The sequence below is a fragment of the Marmota marmota genome, unplaced genomic scaffold, assembly GCF_001458135.2.
Source record: "Marmota marmota marmota unplaced genomic scaffold, marMar, whole genome shotgun sequence".
NCBI classification, from domain to species: Eukaryota; Metazoa; Chordata; class Mammalia; order Rodentia; family Sciuridae; genus Marmota; species Marmota marmota.
In genome coordinates, this window is record NW_025999842.1 from 28,386,551 (window position 1) to 28,404,322 (window position 17,772).

Sequence of the window (17,772 nt, forward strand, 5' to 3'; positions counted from 1 at the left end):
AATTAAAATCAGAGCTGAAATCAATGAAATTGAAACAAAAGAAATAATTGAAAAAATTGACGGAACAAAAAGTTGATTCTTTGAAAAAATAAATAAAATTGACAGACCCTTAGCCATGCTAATGAAGAGAAGGAGAAAAAAACTCAAATTACTAACACACGTGATGAAAAAGGAAATATTATAACAGACACTACAGAAATACAGAAGATAATTAGAAATGATTTTGAAAATGTGTACTCCAAAAAATAGAAAATATCGAAAGCATTGACAAATTTCTAGAGTCATATGATTTGCCCAAATTGAATCATAATGATATACACAATTTAAACAGATCAATTTCAAGTGACGAAATAGAAGACGCCATCAGAAGCCTTCCAATCAAGAAAAGCCCAGGACCAGATGGATACACAGCTGGGTTCTACAAGACATTTAAAGAAGAACTAACACCGATACTCTTCAACTTATTTCAGGAAATAGAAAAACAGGAAGCACTTCCAAACTCACTCTATGAGGCCAATATCACTCTGATTCCAAAACCAGGCAAAGACACATCAAAAAATAAAACATCAGACCAGTATCTCTAATGAACATAGATGCAAAAATTCTCAAAAAATTCTGACAAATCGAATACAAAAACATATAAAAAAAATTGTGCACCACAACCAAGCGGGATTCATTCCAGGGATGCAAGGATGGTTCAACACAACAGAAATCAATAAATGTAATTCATCATATCAATAGACTTAAAGATAAAAATCATACGATCATCTCAATAGATGCAGAAAAGGTATTTGACAACATACTGCATCCCTTGGTGTTCAAAACACTAGAAAAACCAGGGATAACAGGAACATATCTCAACATCATAAAGGCTATCTATGCTAAGCCCCAGGCCAACATCATTCTAAATGTAGAAAAAATTGAAGGCATTCCCACTAAAAACTGGAACAAGGCAGGGATGCCCTTTTCACCACTTTTACTTAACATAGTTCTCAAAACACTGGCCAGAGCAATTAGATAGATGAAAGAAATTAAAGGGATACACATAGGAAAAGAAGAACTCAAATTATCACTATTTGCCTATGATATTTTATACCTAGAAGACCAAAAAATTCCCACCAGCAAACTTATAGAACTAGTGAATGAATTTCAGCAAAGTAGCAGGATATAAAATCAAAACCCATAAATCAAAGGCATTTCTGTGTATCAGTGACACATCCTCAGAAAGAGAAACGAGGAAAACTACCCCATTTACAATAGCTTCAAACAAACAAACAAATAAAATACTTAGAAATCAATTTAACAAAAGAGGTGAAAGATCTATACAATGAAAACTATAGAACCCTAAAGAAAGAAATAAAAGAAGACCTTAGAAGATGGAAAGATCTCACTTCTCAAAATGACCATACCACCCAAAGCACTGTGCAGATTTAATGCAATTCCTCATAGAAATAGAAAAAGCAGTCATGAAATTCATCTGTAAAACTAAGAGACCCAGAATAGCTAAAGTAATCCTTAGCAGGAAGAGTGAAGCAGGTGGCATCACTATATCAGACCTTAAACTATACTACAGAGCAATAGTAAAAAAAAAAAGAAAAGAAAAGAAAAGAAAAAAAAAAGGCATGGTATTGGCACCAAAACAGGATGGTAGACCAATGGTACAGAATAGAAGACACAAAATTACAATTATCTTATATTTAAAAAGTCACCAAAAACATGCATTGGACAAAAGATAGCCTCTTTAACAAATGGTGCTGGGAAAACTAGAAATCCATATGCAACAAAATGAAATTAAACCCCTATCTCTCACCATGTACAAAACTCAACTCAAAATATATCAAGGACCTAGGAATAAAACCAGTGACCCTGTGTCTAATAGAAAAAAAAAAGTAGGCCCTAATTTCCATCATGTGGGATTAGGCCCCAACTTCCTTAATAAGACTCCTATAAGAATTAAAATCAAGAATCAATAAATGGGATGGATTCAAACTAAAAAGTTTCTTTTCAGAAAAAGAAATAATCAGCGAAGTGAATAGAGACCCTACATCTTGGGAGCAAATTTTTACCCCTCACACATCAGATAGAGCACTCACTAATCTCTAGGATATAGAAAGAACTCAAAAAGCTAAACACCAACCAACCAACCAACCAACAAACAAAAAAACCAAATAACTCAATAAATGGTCCAAGGACCCGAACAGACACTTCTCAGAAGATGATATACAATCAATCAACAAGTATATGAAAAAATGTTCATCATCTCTAGCAGAGAAATGCAAATCAAAACTACTCTAAGATTTCATCTCACTCCAGTCAGAATGGCAGCTATTATGAAGACAACAATAAGTGTTGGTGAGGATGTGGGGAAAAGGTACACACACACTGCTGGTGGGACTGCAAATTGGTGCAACCAATATGGATATCACTATTGAGACTTCTTGGAAATCTGGGACTGGAACCACCATTTGACCCAACTATCCCTCTCTTTGGTCTATACTCAAAGGACTTAAAAACAGACTACTACAGGGATACAGCCACATCAATATTTATAGCAGCACAATTCACAATAGCTTAATTGTGGAACCAACTTAGATACCCTTCAATAAATGAATGGATAAAAAGAAATGTGGCATTTATACACAATGGAATATTACTCAACAATAAAAGGGAATAAAATCATGGCATTTTCAGGTAAATGGATGAAGTTGGAGGAGATAATGCTAAGTGAAGTTAACCAATCCCAAAAAACCAAATGCCGAATGTTTCCTCGGATATAAGGAAGCTGATTCATAGTGGGACAGGGAGGGGGAGCATGGGAGGAATAGACGAACTCTAGATAAGGCAGAGGGATGGGAGGGGAAAGGAGGGGACATGAGGTTAGAAATGATGGTGGAATGTGACAAACATCATTATCCAAAGTACATGTATGAAGACACGAATTGGTGTGAATATACTTTGTTTACAACCAGAGATATGGAAAATTGTGTTCTATATGTGTGATATGAATTATAATGCTGTCATATATGAATTTTAACAAATTAATGTAAAAATTTTTTTAAAAAAACAATAGCCAACATGCCATTCATTCAATAAATATTTGTTGGACAATTGTTTGTACTAGAATTAGCCTAGAAGGTCCAGAAATGAACAAAAAGTCTTCATGGAGCTTTCGGTCTAGTAGGGCTGGCAGAACCAACAAATAAATAACAATGTCAGGTAGTGTTTGGGGAAAAGAAGAAAAATAAATCAAGATAATACACAGAGTTACTATTTTAGATAACTAAGGCAAATATAAGGACAGATTTAAGATTTTTACCACACTAATTATTAAGGCAGGCACAATGAAAGAGATCAAGGTGCTATTATCTTTATTTTGCTGGTCACAAAACTGAAGCTTAGTGAGGTGGGGGGGGAAGGAATGGGCAAAAGTTGATCAATGGGTACTGATATACAATTAGGAGCAAGAAGTTCTGGGGTACTATTGCATAGTATGGTGACTATAGATAAAAATAATGTACTATACATTTTAAAAAGAAGAAAGGATTTTGAAAGTTTTCACCATAAATACATGTTAAATGTTTAAAGAAACAGAGAAATTTAATCTGGTTAAAGCATTGTACACTGTACATGAATTAAAACATTACATAATACCCCACTAATACATATCAATTTTATGTTTTTAATGTTATCAGTTAAAACATTTAAAATTAAAATTAAAACAAATAAACTGTAGCTTAGAGATGTTAAATAACTTGCCTAAGGTTAAACAGTTGGACAAACAAGACTATGTACCCTGGCAGACCTGACTAGTACCAATTTCCATATTAATATGTATGTCTTTCTCATGTTACATGAGGGCTGCAACTCCTATGCTCAGCTGGGCTCACTCTGTCTTCAGATCTGGAGGCCAGGCTTGAACTTTTAATCTATAAACTGCCATGTTTGGGCCAACTAGTTTATAACTAACGTCATCATAAGCCCAGTACAAATAATCACCAGACCCATAGCAAGGAGTATCAGGAGATCAATTGAGGGGAAAAAAAAAAGAAAGAAAGAAAAGAAAAGAAAAGAAAAGGAAGTATCAATAGACTGGAAGGGAGGAGCTCATGTTTAATCAACAAAATTTCCCCTTTTTAGTTTAAAACTCCCAAATTTGGATTACTTAAAATTTTCTCCAAAGGTCAAGTAAATTAGTTTAACATGTAACAAATCACGCAAGTTTTAGCAGTGGCTCTTTATTTTGAAATCAAAATCTCCTTAAAAATCTGATAAAAATTGGGCTCTTGCCCAAGAAAAATGCATGTACAAATATACATTTTTTTTTCATGCAATGGAAGGGACTCACAAATTCCTTAAAAACAAAAACAAACAAATGAACAAACAAAACCCCATAATCCTCAGTTTGAGAACCCTTTAATTGTAGCATCTTCCAAAATAAATCAATGCTCTGAAAACTTTCTTCGACTCCATTGTGAACACAGGTGATTCTCTTTTACTAATAATTTCATATAGTTAATTCTAATTATTAGCATATTATAAACATAGTTTTGTCATCTTGAATAGTTTTGCAGCAACGAATTGCCTTCCAAGCAGTTAGGAAATATATTTCAGCTTTCCTAAAGGTGGGTTTTACTCATTAATTATCTATGTGTGAATTATTTCTAAATATTTTTATTCTGTAGGGTGATTTCCAGTTATACTCAATGACTTATGATAGCTATACTGTTAAATACAAGTCTGATCCTTAAGAAACACAAACATAATTTCACTAAATCACATAAAACTTGTTTTTATGGGAAGGTAAGTTCTTGTCCTCGGTCCCCCAAATCATGAAATGCCTCCCTAAAGTAACAAATGATTTAGGATTCTGTGCCATTTTTCAGTTTCATAGTGAATTGTTGACCTTACTCTATTTAAAAAAAAAAATTACAGTACTACTAAACTGTATAATGATACATGGAGAGAAAATGCAAGTAAAACAGTAACTTCTGATACTTGATGCTTCATATTTTATTATACAACAACTTAACTGTAACCTAGTAGAGATCTCATTAATATGATATATCCAACTATTAAATGGCTAGCACAAGGAGTCTAAAAGAAATATGACTTAGCCAGGGAATAGTGGCAAACATCTATAAACCCACCTACTCAGGAGGATGAGGCAGGAGAATTCCACATTTAGGTTAGCCTAGGCAACTTAGGGAGACCCATTCTCAAAAAATAAAAAGGGTGGGGGCACCTGATGTCAATTCCCCAGTACTAAAAAGTAAACAAAACAAAACAATATGGTTGACTATAGAATCACTTTAAAATACAGGTATTTTATCTAGTCAATATTTTTCAATAAAAATGGCAAAATATTTGAACAAATTTAAGAACAATTACTAGTAGATGGATTTATATTATTTTCATGCAATAGAATAATGTAACTCTTAGTTTCAAGAAACAGTATAATGTTGAGGTTAATAGAACAAACTTGAGACCAAATGTCTGGGTTTGAATAATAGTTCTGAATACTTACACTAGCTTGATGAACAGGGGCAAGTAGACAACCTCTCTGTATCTCAGCTTCCTTTTATTAAATGGGCGAGTTAAATGAGCGAATGCATGTACACAGAGCTTAGAATAGCATTTGAAAGAAAAATTCAAGCATTAGGATGTAAGTTCTAATAGGGTAGTGATTTTCATCTCTTTTTCTCACTGATGTATGTGAATACCTAGAACAAGCCCTAAAGATATAAGTGTTCAATAGATATTTGTAGAGTGATTGATATTATTATTAATATAATCATTTTCTGGATAGAAAAATTCAACCAGCTAAGCTTGGATATTTGAACTTGGAGCTTTTCCTTTACCCCTAGCTTTCCTCTAAAACAAAATAGAAATATAAGCATTCCATGACACCAAAATAAAAAATATAAACTAGACTTTGGTTGAGCACGAGTGCCATCTAGTGCTTTTAAAAGTTACAACAAGGTGAAAATTCAGTAAATGTTTATCCAGTGTGAAGAGGGAAAAACCACAAATACAAAATCCATTAGGAAAAAATCTTCATTAACAGTCAAAGCCTTTGAAAGAAAGGTATTTCTAAAGGAAATCAAAGAATCATATCTTTTAAAATTAGTATGTACCATATTATAGGAGACATTTCAAAGACTATACAGAAGTTCCACTTACCAAAAAAGTCATTCTTGTATGAATAAAAATGGTGCAAAGTATTATACCTTGTCCATGAATTTACTTCCTATAATTTCAGTTACCCATGGTGAACCATGATCCAAAGATATTAAATAGAAAATATCAAAAGTAAACAATTCATATTTTAAATTCCATACTTTTCTGAGTAGCATGATGGAATTTCACACCATCCTGTCTAGGATGTAAATCATTCCTTGTCCAATGTATCTATACCATATAGGCTACCCATCCATTAGTTCCTTAGACATATCAGTTATCAGATCAACTATTGGCTTTGATCAATTGCAGGGCTTATGTTCCAGTAATGCATTCATAGTAGCCTAAGAGTATGTCACAATGGCTATGTTATTCACCTCATTTCAACTCATCATGTAGACACTGTAATATCATCTGACTCATCACAAAAAAAGAAGTTTAAGTACAATACAATAAGACATTTTGAGCAAATGAGAGAGACATCACATTTATATACCTTATATTACAGTATATGATTAAAATTATTCTATTTTGTTATAGTTAATCTCTATAAAATAAACTTTAATCATAGGTATGTAAAGGGGAAAAAATATAATATTATAGAATAGGTACTATCTATGGGTGTCCCCTGTGGGCCTTGGAAAATATTCCCTGAGGATAAATGGGATTATTGTTTTAAGGGTATTTTCTTTTTAATGACATATATTTGGTCTTAAAAGAAATTAAAATTAATGCACTTGTTATAAAAATACATTTGGAAATATGTAGAAAAGCATAAACCACAGCCACGAGTGAGAATCATGGTTGTTTTTCTCTGTGTGTATCTCTATCTAAGTCTGCTATAGTTCCTTCCAAGATTTAAAGTATATATAAAAGTTGCTTAATTTTAAAATATTTGGCCAAGATACCAAAAGTGAAATGAGAAAATTATAAATAATATTTCTTGTTTTTAAATTGCTATCAATTATGTGTTCATTTTTGTGTGATTCCACAATAACCAAGATGCATAAAGATTAAAGCTTATAAAATGAAAAAAGATTAAATTATTTCATCTGTTCCTTTTCAGATATCACTAAATTGATAGTAAAGTATATCAATTTAAGTTTGGGAGATCTGAACATAAATGTGGGCTAGCATAATATTTAATTCTCAATCATTATTCATTTGAGGGTGCTCATAAAAGTTTGCAATTTCTTTTTCACCCCAAATCATATTCAGGTGAGATTTTGATTCACAACTTACTAGAGTATCATCAAACGGTTATCTTTTGGGCAAATGCATCTGTACTTTTAGTGCAAAGAATGGAAAGTAAAAGTTTACTAAGATCGCACAGGAGTAAGGGAGAGAAGAGATTCCCAGGGAAAGGAAAGAAGAAAGAGGAAGATGAAGAAGCTGCTAGAGATTAAAAGGCCCTTCCCACTGAGGTTTGGTAGCCCCAACTAGTGAGGGGGCAGGGCCTGGGGAAGGGCACCCACTGGCCAGGATGGCATGAGACTCCTTTATGTGGAGACTGTAAGGAAGGAGTCAAAGACTGGCCTCACACTATCACTTGCTGTCCCACACTTTTTTCTGTTTGTTAATTAGGTTTCTGATTATGTACCCTAAATCACAACTCTCTTTACAGTATGCAAGAAGTCCTCTATCTCCCAACCCCTAGCTTCAGGAGATAGCTTGTTGTGGTAAATAGCTTTTAAAATGGCTCCTCTTTTAAAGTGTTCCCCACTTCCTGGTATTCACTCCCCGTGTAATCTATTTCCCTTGAGTATGGGCTGGACCTTATGATGTGTTTATAATGAAAAGATTAAGGCAAAAATGATGTCTCTTCCCAGACTTGGTCAAAAAAGACTGATTTCCATCTTGCTGGTACTCTTTACAGCTCTGCTCACATGCTTCCTTTGATGAAGCAAATGGAGAGGCCCACATGGCAAGAAACTGAGGGCAGCCTCTGGCCAATTGCCAAGAAGAAACTGAGGCCCTCAAACTATCAGCCCTCAAGGAATATGAGTACAGAAGCAGAACCTTCCCATTTAAACCTTCAAATGTGACCACAGCCTTAGCTGAGCCATAGCTAGCTGTGACCATGAGATAATAAAAGCACATTGTTTAAAACCACCAAATTTGTTATAAACCAATATATAGTAATTCAGTTGTTAAAGAAAAGGTCTTCAGAGCTGGGCATGGTGGTGGATTCCTATAATCCCAGCAGCTCAGGATGCTGAGACAGGAGGATCTCAAGTTCAAAGCCAGCCTCAGCAAAAGCAAGGCGCTAAGCAACTCAGTGAAACCCTGTCTCTAAATAAAATACAAAATAGGGCTGAGGTGGCTTAGTGGTCAAGTGCCCGAGTTCAATCCTTGGTACCCCACCCCCCCTCCAAAAAAAAAAAAAAGAAAGAAAAGCTCTTCAAACCCAACAGAAGAAATGTTCTTAAGGGATTCTGCCCCTGGCTTGTGGCAGCCTACTTAGTCACCACCCAAGTCTGGAACCCATCTTTCTCCTTGGCACAACTGGCACTTGTTTAGTGGGTTTATAGATTCAGTCCACCTGCATAGTATCTCTCTCCTATTTAAAACTCTTTGCACCTTCCCCAACATCTGAAATAAATAATAAAACAACTAAGCAAACCTCATAACTCTATCATCAGTGACCAGAACAGGTTAGAATCTAAGTGCATGTGTAGTTTCTGACATAAACCACTTCCCTTGACCATGTATTATTAATTTTATTGCTTTTTGCAGTTTATTTACTATTTCCCAAAATAAGTATTTTGATATATATCAAAATACTTTGGTATTTTAACAAGTATTGCTATGTCAATTCATACCGGCATACATCAGTCCTAGTTTATTTCATTAGACAATTTTCAAGATCTCCTACTTCCTCTCAATGAGTTTTAAAATATAGTATAAGTGTATGAATTTGAATCCAAGAATAGTAACATTCTAGGGAAATATCAATTAGTTAATATAATTATCACAACTTCTTTTAGCCATTTCAATCTTTAAATTATGATGGTATAACACTATAGTGAGAAGGAGCTTTGACAAAAGTTATAGCTACAAGTTCACACATGCCCTGACAGATGGTGCAAAGAAGATAAAAGTGGGCCACAAAAGGAAACAAAAACGGGGCCAAAACTTAGTCTGCAGGCAAGAATAACAGAGCATTAATTGCTTCCAGCCAGTCATCAGAGGTTTGGTTTGGGCTTGTTGGGGATAGAAGCAGTGCATGCTTGTGTAAACAGACAGATAAGCTGAGAAGAAAAGTTAATTATTACATTAACATTTATTTGCTCTATTAAGCTGTATATATTATCCCAACCCATCCTGATCTTTCCTTGCTCTGAATTACTGTAACACTGTATGTATCATATGATTTTTCCCACATTGATATGAAGTTGTTTTTCCAATATTAAAGTAATACATGCCAACTAAGGAAGAAGAGGAGAAAGAGGAAGAGGAAGAGAAGGAGGAGGAGAAGAAAGAGGAAGGGGAGGGAGGGAGAGGAAGAAGAGATAGGAAAACAGATTAGTGATTAAGAACATAGACTTAGGAATCAAGCCACTAGACCTCAGTGTTCACTATTTGAATTAAATAACTTAAATCTTTCTAGGTCTCCTCCACAATCTACAAAATGTAAAAGCATGAAGAATTGTTGTAAGTATAAAATTAGAGATGGTGGGAAAACAGGCATTCAAATAAAGTACATAGGTAGCTATGTAAATTATTCTAGACTATAGATATAAATGCTAAATACAAAAAGGCAACAGTGTAGGGTCACCAGCTGTTGCACCCCTCTCTAGGAACTGTGGAGTTCAAAGAAAGTGGCACCAAAGTAGGCTGCAAGTGCTTCTTCTCAATGAAAATGCACAGCTTCTGAGAAGTTCCCATTTCCCTTGCTAAATAAATCAGAAACAAGCTAAACTTACAGTGAGTGGGTGCATGCACATTTGTATAGTTGTTCTATTTCGGGAAAATCTATTCCTAAAAACCTATGAAACCCACCAAAATGTACAAATGTTATATATAAAATGCTTACCATAATGCCTGGCATATGGTAAACACTCAAAATAAGTAATGATTATTACTATAAAAAATTCCAATATTCCCACCCCGAAAGAGAACTATAGCTAATATTTTCGTGCACACAATTTCCTAACTTCCCCCATCTACAAAAATATATATTTGGCATACTATTTTAAGAATTATTTTCTACTTAAAATGTATTTAATTAGTTGGGTGAGGTGGTACAAGACAGAAATCCCAGCTACTCAGGAGGTTGAGGCAGCAGGGTTGCAAGTTCAAGTCCAGTCTGAACACTTTAGTAAAGACCTCAGCAATTTAGGGAGATCCTGTCTAAAAATAAAATTTAAAAGTTTGGAGATGTAGTTCAGTTGTAGAACACACCTTGGTTCAATCCACAGTACCCCCCAAAAGTTTTATTTACATAAGGGTACATTTAAAAACAAATTTCTGTAACATAATCATCCTTTAATCACATAATTTAATCTTCCATTATTGGATATTTAGATTATTACTTACATGCATATAAAATACATGTAGATAAAATATTTATATCACAAATAGTGCTACTGTGATTATACACATAAATAATTTTAGATGACTTCCTAGAAAAATTACCGTGCACACACTTTTAAGGCTTTGACACATATACATACTGCCCTCTAGAAAGGCTAGCTGTATGACATACTCTCCTACCAGCAGTTACACTGTTATCAACATACCACAAAATTTTATATTTTTGTCATTCTTGCTTTGTTCTTAAATTCTTTCCCCTCTAAATCACTACAACACTTTTTCTTTTTTTCTTTTTGTGTGTGTGTGTGTGTGAGTGATATTGGGGATTGAACCCAGGGGCAACTGTGCTATATCCTTTTTATTTTTTGAGATAATCTTGCTAAATTGCCCAGGCTGGCCTTGAATTTACAATGTTCCTTGCCCCAGCCTCATGAGTTGCTGGGATTACAGGCGTGGGCCATTACATCCAGCTCTGGGTGGTACATGTCTGTAATCCAGGCGACTGCGGAGGCTAAGGTAAGTGCAATCACTGTCTTCTACTTTAAAATGATATATAATAGTGCCAGAAAATGTCTAACACAAAGAAAGCTTTCAAATGAATTCTTATTTTGAAAAGCACATTTGTTTCGGCCTTAGATGAAGAGGGAAGTTAGCTACCCAGGTGCTATGGGGTTCAGAAAAAAGCAACCCTGCTATTAAGTATTTTACAGGAAAAGAAACTAACCATAATTTGGTTTCATTCCAACCAATAAAATAATATAAACATGTAGTACGAAAGTGAAAGAGTATTTATCTCAAGGTTTGAGTTTTCATATATTACCACATTTCTATTTCCAGATTCAAAGAAGGAGCCAAAGACTATTTGTAGATTGGAAAACGTGACACTTCTTTATCTGAATAATTACTAGTGAGGGACTAATAATACAACATACTTCTGATATCTCATTGCTTGGTGGAAAAGCCAAATAAAATTCTAGTCCAAGGCCAATTTTTTTTCCTTAGAAAATTATTCTTCTATGTGAATTGAAAAAAAGAAACAAAAGGGTTTGCCTGACCCTCATACTCTAAGAATTAATACAGATCCAACCATGGAAGATATGTTTTAATCTTCAGTTTTAACTTAGTACAGCTGTCCCTCTGTATCTGCAAAGGATTGGTTCCAAGAACCCTCTCCCTGAAGTATACCAACATTCATGAATTTTCAAGTCCCTTAAATAAAATGGTATAGTACTTACTAAATTCTATGCATATTCTTCCACATAAATCATTTCAAAGTTACTTATATTACTAACATAATGTAAATGTTATGCAAATAGTTATTATACTATATTGTTTATAGAACAATGATAAGAAAAAAAGTCTATACATGTTCAGTAAGATGCAAAATTTTTCCCAAATATTTTTTATTTACAGTTGGTTGAATACATTGATTATGGAACCCATGGACACAGAGGGAAGAATATGTTTAGAAAATAATTAAACGTAATCATTTGGTAGCAACTGCCATTGATGAAGGAAGTAAAATATTTAGATTTTCCATATTTTTTTGACAGGGTCATTTGCCAAAATCATTATTTCATCATTCTACAGTACATTTTTAGTGCATGTGCCATGAATACCAAAAAACTGTCCTAACAAGTTGTATGTAAAAATATATAAAATAGCAGTTACAATTATAAATTTGAAATTATTTTGTGTTTAATGGTACAATTATAATAGGATCTACAATTTAAAAATATCAATGAAATATTTTAAAATCTAATTTATAACATGCAGGCAACAGTTTAAAAGGCTTCAAAAATTATGTTGGTTCAGATACCCAAACTGGGTAATTTCTTAAAATCATTTCATAACTTAAGTGAGCTCACAATTTAAGATATCAATGTTAACAGGGTGCAATGGCATATGCCTATGATCATAAGTGACTTGGGAGGCTGAGGCAGGAGGATTACAAGGCCAGCCTGGACAATTTAGTGAGACCCTGTATCAAAAATAAATAAAAAGGGCTGGGATATAGCTCAGGGATAGAGTACCCTAGGTTCAATCCCCAGTACTGAAGGAAAGGGGGAAAAAAAGATAAAAATGTAATCAATATTAAAATGTTCCATTTAAGCAGATAAATGTTAAATTATGGAAAGGACATGGAAAAGAGTACTTTTTCTACACTGTTTAAATACAGTCCTTTATGATTCTAATGACAATTTTCCATAATAACTGAAAAAAAAAATCCAAAGAGTTAAAGTATTCATAGGAGACATACAAATGGAAAAATCACTTCTGTATAAGCTCAGTGTAATCATACAATCTGGGCTAGAGTTCTAAAAAGACAATTGAAGCCCTTTTCCTTTAGCTGTAAACAACTTTCTGTATGCCTTGTAATGTAATACCATATTTTGGGAGATTTCAAACATTCATAATCCACAGGAAAAATACTCAACACTCCTACACATTTTTTTTTAAAGCCCACAATAGTGCAGTCTTTTAGCTACAAAACTAGAAGCTTGCTATAAAACCAGTACTTTTCCATTAGAGTTGCTTGTGGGGCGGGGAAAGGGACTTTCAGCACTGCAAACGTTAGGGTCTAAAATAAGATCATTGCAAGGAGTTACTACAACACTCGCACTGCCAGCACTGTCATGGCAACAATGAACTAGCTAGGAGAATGCTCTTTTAACATTCAAAGCTAAACTTGGGTCTATTACTCATGGAAATATACCAAATTTTCTTTTAGGTAATGCATTAAAGGAATCATTTTACTTGGAGGCTTTCAATGTAAAGATAAGCCTTTTCTGCACCATAATTCCAAGATCACAGTCCACAGATGAAACTTATAATGACAATATAATGAAAATTATATATCACAGTGAAATACGAAGAATCAGTAGGGTTCAAAAGTAATTTCAAGATGGGTCAGCATTTAAAAAAGAATTTGATATGCAATTTAATGACATCTGAGAAAACAGTTTACTCTAGAAACAGCAAAGTTTTAAGTTTCACCTTCAATGTAAAATAAGTTGATATTTTCACTGTTAGGGATATTATATTTTTTATTCAGATAATATGGGATAATGGTGAAAAATGTAGACTCTTGAGTCTCACGGCTTGGGTTTGAAACCTGGCTACTATTCCAACTAGCTATGATATCTTGGGCAAGTTACTTATCTGTACCTTAAGTTTTATTAATGCATAAAGTGGGGATAATAATACCTATACTGTTATATTGTTGTTGTGAAGACTGAATAAATGAATACATAAAAAGGACTAAGAACAAGCTTTGTCATATAGAATGTCTGTTTTCCCTATATTCAAAGACATACAGACTGCTGAAGATGATTTAAGACCTTGGTTTCAAACCATGGCACGTTTCTACTGCTACCTCTGCCCCCAACCTCCTACCACCCCAACATTCATCCTGATTTGTAAGAGACATAAATGGAATAGGCATGGGGGTTTAGGAGGAGCTATATACTATTAAACAAATTCAAGAAATCAAACAAAATCTCTTCAAACTCTGGTATCTCTTCTGGAATATATTTTGGTAATGTAACCTTTGCAGTTACTTTATCTGAATTATATTAAACTCACTGGGCTGGGCCAATTATCTGGCAAGAGTGAAATAACTGTTTGGAAGAGTTTTTGTTCAATATGCCAGGCTTCCATTGGGGTAAGCAGTGTAGGAACACTGACAGGACAGTTCTAATGGACTTTCAAAGCAAGCAGTCTCTGAAGCAAAAGTTTCTTGGAATAACTAGACATGAATAGACAAGGCATAGAGGATTTGGTTGTTTAATGACTACCCTGGCATACAAGCCATCACTTGATTTCCTATATTATGCATCTCTGAAGAGATTTGAAAATAAAATATTTCAAAGTGGAATAATAGATTAACATAAGCAGAGCCCAGTTCCCAGAGAGTTAAAACAATATTTACTAAATCCATAATTATGGTTTCTAGAGGTAGCTACTTCCTCTAGATTAGGAAAACTGTAAGAAGGTGAAAATGTTTTCATTTTCCCCAGACTTGAGGGATATAAGGGCATATTATGCCAGAGGGCTCAACTGCCCACCTTCTTACACACAGGGTGGAGACAGAATAGAATACTAAGAATTACCATTCATTGACAGCTTTCTGTGTTCTAGTAAACATTACACATTACCTTACCACTCTGTAAAGGAACTGAGGCTTAAGGAGATTATGTAACTTGCTCAAAGTTAGAGTTTGTCAGAGCAGGACTTAAACCCAGGTTTAACTCTAGAGCCTAGGCTCTTGAGCATTATCCTCAAATGCTGTCCAGGTACTGAAACAAGCCTCACAATGTATACTTGATCACATTGTACCTGCCTGCCTGACTGCCACCCCTTCTTGCTAGTACAATGATGTTGGACTCAATTGACAGGGCAGATCTGCCTTCAGTCCTGGTATAAATCTCTGGGCAAAGTCCAACACTTACTTTGGAGCAGTGACTGGTTACAAACACACTATGTCACAATCAAACATCATCATTAATCAGATAATGTATGAAAACTGAGTTTAACTTACAAAAGGCAATTAGGAGTGTTGATACACTCCTAATTGGATATAAAATGTGCAATGCATGAAAATCAATTACATAAAAATTGAGACTGTCCATTCCTAAAGGAATGCCAGTTCGGAGTCTGATTCATTAGCTGGAAGACATAGATCAAGTTCTTCATTATCATTACAAATATTTATTGAACAATAATTCTCAAAACTACCTTGTAAGGTTATTATTTTCCTCATTTTACAGATAAATAAGCATAGGCTCAAAAAGCTCATCCATAATAAAATTTCTATAGTATATTGAAGTTTACAAAATGCTTTACCAATATTACCTCCTTTAATTTTTTTCAATACATCACAAGGTAGATAATAAAATGCCAATTCTTAGATGAGAAACTAAGACTACAGAGGTTAACTCATTCATGAACACATAGCTGGTAAAGAAAACCCCAAATGATCTTTAAATCATTCTAAATATTTCTGAGAGCTGCTGAGACTTCATCATCTTCTTTTTATGCTTCTTCTTCTTCTTTTTTTTTTCCCCTGATATTCATGATTGAACTGAGGGTTGATAAACCACTGAGCTACATTTCCAGTGCTTTTTATTTAATTTTGAGATAGGATCTCAGTATAGGCTGGCCTCAAATTTGCAATCCTTCTACCTCAGCCCAACAAGTTGCAGAATTACAGGTGTGCATCTTCAAGTCCAGCGCTTCTTCAGTTTTTTTAAGTAGAGTCATTATTAAAATTAATGAAACTTATATCCTTTTCTTTCCCATGTCAAAAAATAGATAGGTATAGAATTTAGCATACAGTAAGTACACAATAAATAATGAATGAAATGAAATGAAGTAATTCATTGGTCTCACTAGTAAAATTTAGACTGGCTCAGTAAAATTTCAATAATTTTTCATACCCACAACCTCCATCATCAACAAAACCCAAAGAAATATAGATTATATTTTAAAACTTATAGGTTATATAGGTTATATTTTTAAAACTGTCAATATAAGCATCAACTTGCTAGGTAAAAAATAGATACATCTTACTTTGATTACTATCAACAACTTTGAGATTTTATTTTTTGAGAAAAACCTGTCATTCAAATCACTGTTTAGTTTTGAAAGGCTTCTCTTAAATGTCCTTCAGCACCATTGAACATATCACTCTACCACTATTTTGCAAGGCTAGATCTTTATCACATGATGGAAGAATTTCTTGCTGTGTTTAGGCTATGAATAGCATTTGAAAAATTACTCAGTTATAATTATAGACATCACACCTGCCAACTTGCTAGAAAATGAAATCATGTAAAATTTAAAGACAACTGTACAAAGCTTATCAAACAATGAAGAATCAAAACAGTAAATGCTCACTTTTAGTAAACTAAGACTTAATTAGATTTACTGAGAATTAAAATACATAGAATTAAGGGCTGGGGCAGTAGCTTAGTGGCAGAGTGCTTGCCTAGGGTGTGTGAGGCACTGGGTTTGATCCTCAGCAACACATAAAAATAAACAAATAAAATAAAGGCATTCTGCCTATCTATAATTACAAAAATATTTTTTAAAAATACATAGAATTAATTAATTATCCTAGCCTTTAGTTTTATATATATGTTTAGTTTTATATATATGTTTATCAGTTTGTCTATTGAAACAAGTTTAAATTGTTTAATAAACTAATTAGTTAAAACACTAAATGAACACTATTCATTAAATGAATATGTATATTTATTTAATGAATATATATGAAAGTTGATTTGAATAATATAACTCACAAAGGTCACATGATAAATTTTATTTCTCTTTAATATGGTTTAAAAGCTTAGGAAAGGTTGGGAATATAGATCAGTAGTAGGGGGCTCACCTAGCATGTTTGAGGCCCTGGATTCAATACCTAGTGCCCTCCCCCAAAAAGTATAGAAGGTTGTCTTAAGGCAATTTTATAATGTAAGTAATAATTTGTAAATCTAGAAGATCTTTCATTTTTTAATTGAACAACAGAGTAGTGTTTAAGTAAAATATAAAAATATAAATAAAGCTTAAAGTATCTAATTTTTTCCAAAGTAATTCCATATTTCATTGCATTCTATCAAAATTTTCCATAGTTACATAAAAGACCTTAAAGACTGAGAAAACAGATAATTCTTGTGTTGCCGAATTTATGATTTTTTTTTCTTAAAAAGTGAAACTTTAAATCTATTTACTTGAAAAGTGTGCCACTAGTTGAGTCTACAAGTAATATATAGACATTTAACAATAAAATGCCAACTGGGAAAATTCAATAAATGGTACCAATAGTTGGCCTACAAAAACTACTAAAATATTGCCAATAAAAAAGCATTTTTTCCCTGGAAAGTGGACAGTGCTGTGTGGCACGTCCCGCACACCAGCCTACCTAACACTTTGCATCTTGTCTGCATAAAATGAAAGAAGCAGAAAAGCATGGGGGAAAGTAGACTGGACCTTGACTCCCTCACCTCAAATCACCTGAGGAGAAGAACTATTAACTTACATAGAAACTACTAGTTGCCA

The 17,772-nt window shown here is 33.7% G+C and overlaps 1 protein-coding gene across 2 annotated transcripts in view; it reads right to left on the minus strand.

Annotated features, from left to right (window-relative positions):
• Positions 1-17,772, minus strand: part of Sesn1 (sestrin 1) — a 105,424-nt gene that overhangs the window by 78,792 nt on the left and 8,860 nt on the right. The gene's annotated exons all lie outside the window — the stretch shown is intronic.